The 2,108-nt window shown below is 41.3% G+C and overlaps 1 pseudogene; it reads right to left on the minus strand.

The window, feature by feature from the left end:
* Window positions 1-313: 313 nt before the first annotated feature.
* LOC125360883 lies at window positions 314-728 on the minus strand (annotated as a pseudogene).
* Window positions 729-2,108: the final 1,380 nt, after the last annotated feature.

The following is a 2,108-nucleotide window of genomic DNA, read 5'->3' on the forward strand; positions in this document are numbered from 1 at the left end:
CTAACACTCTGCCACTTGAGCCACAGCGCCACTCCTGGCCATTTTCTGTATATGTGGTGCTGGGGAATCAAACCCAGGGCCTCATGTATACGAGGCAAGATCTCTCGCCACTAGGTCATATCCCCAGCCCCTTCAGAAAATTTTTTAATACTTATAAGACATTTTGTTTTTACAGAATCAGTATAAAATAGCAGTTAATTACTCATAATTGTCAGAATTACTTAGACTTGAGGTCTTGGCTAAATGGGGCTGAAATCAACAAAAGAACTTGGACTGTTGGCTCAGAAATCATTCTAGGAAGCCCACCCATGCTTAGCTCTGATGAGATGACCCTGTCCTTTAGAAAAAAAACAACTTCTTTCTTTATTCAGTCTTTGGAGGCTTGAAATGAATTCGGCAGCGCTCATTAAACACCTTCCAGCTCCTGTCATTTACCACTTCTTCAACATTGAGTTCTGACTGCATCCATTTCAACTTTGCCTGTTCTTTTCTAAGTTGCTTTAATAATGCCAAATCACCCAAATTCTTTTCTTTCTCTTCTCGGAGGTATTTTACTACTGCTGAGGTCTGGGCTATGCAATTTTGTATAACTTTGTCCCTACTGGCATGAGCTGACATCAAAGACTTATAAAGTTGTTTACAGGTTTGGCTGGCATCAATTTTCCCTGCAAAGGAAGCTGGAACTCGGCGAACTCCTCACAGTTCACACCGCCACTGGGTGCTGCCATATTGGACAATAGAATTGACCATATTGAATCCCGAATCTCTCTCTTGGATGATGATGCAGCCGATAAGAACCAGAAAATTACCAAACTCCAAGAAACGGTAAAGTGCCAGGGCAGACTAATCCAGGAGCTAGTGGACAAAGACAAGAAATATAATCTGCACATAATTGGAATAGAAGAAGGAGCCGAGTACCAGAGCAGAGGGCTTCAACATATTTTCAATAAAATTATTGCAGAAAACTTCCCCAATCTCACAAGGGACCTCACCCAGGTAACTGAAGCCTATAGGATACCTGGCAGACCAGACCCTAGAAAATCCTCGCCCAGGCACATAATAATCAAGACTTCAGATCTCAAGAATAAAGAGCAAATTTTGAATGCAGCCAAAGCAAAGAAAGAGATTTATTACAATGGGAAAAGGATCCGAATAACAGCAGACCTCTCCACACAAACCTACCACGCACGAAGAGAGTGGAAGAACACAATCCAAGTCCTACAGGCCATCAATTGCCAACCCAGAATAAGATATCCAGCGAAGCTACAATTCATATTCGAGGGAAAAACCCTATCTTTCCATAGCAAAGAGGATCTAAAGGAGTATGTGAATAAAAAACCAGCCTTACAGTGAATTCTAACAGAATTCAACAGAAATTGTACAGGACACACAGACAGAAACAGAAAGAAACTATAATAGCCAGAGCCCAACAGAAAGAGCAGCTCATTAAAGACAGGAAAAAAAAAAAGTGAGAGAAGAGAGGAAAAACAGCCTAACAGGAAAATGGAAGGGGAAAAAAACACCCTTATCCTTGCTCTCTTTGAATATAAACGGTTTAAACTCTCCGATAAAGAGGAGCAGACTGGCAGAGTGGATCCGCAAACAAAAAGTTGCCATCTGTTGTCTACAAGAGACCCACCTTACAGCAAGGGATAAAAACAGGCTCTGAATGAAAGGATGGAGCAAGATCTTCCAAGCAAACGCACCTACTAAAACAGCAGGAGTAGCCATCCTGATCTCAGACAAGCTGGACTTCTCATTAAAATCAACTCAAAAAGACAAAGAAGGACACTACATTTTAATACAAGGAAAAATCCAGAATCAAGACATTACGGTGATAAATGTATACTCACCGAACAAAAGAGGCCCTAAATATGCCAAGCAAATTCTCACAGAACTGCAGAAAAAAATAGATTCAAACACAATCATAGTGGGTGATTTTAATACCCCACTCTCTCCAAGAGACAGATCCAACACCCAGAGGATTAGCAAGGGAGCTGAGGACCTAAGTAACACCATATCCCAAATGGATCTGACAGATTTATACAGAATCTTTCACCCTACAGAGACCCAATACACCTTCTTCTCAGCACCCCATGGATCATACT

Source organism: Perognathus longimembris, chromosome 12, assembly GCF_023159225.1.
Source record: "Perognathus longimembris pacificus isolate PPM17 chromosome 12, ASM2315922v1, whole genome shotgun sequence".
Lineage (NCBI taxonomy): Eukaryota > Metazoa > Chordata > Mammalia > Rodentia > Heteromyidae > Perognathus > Perognathus longimembris.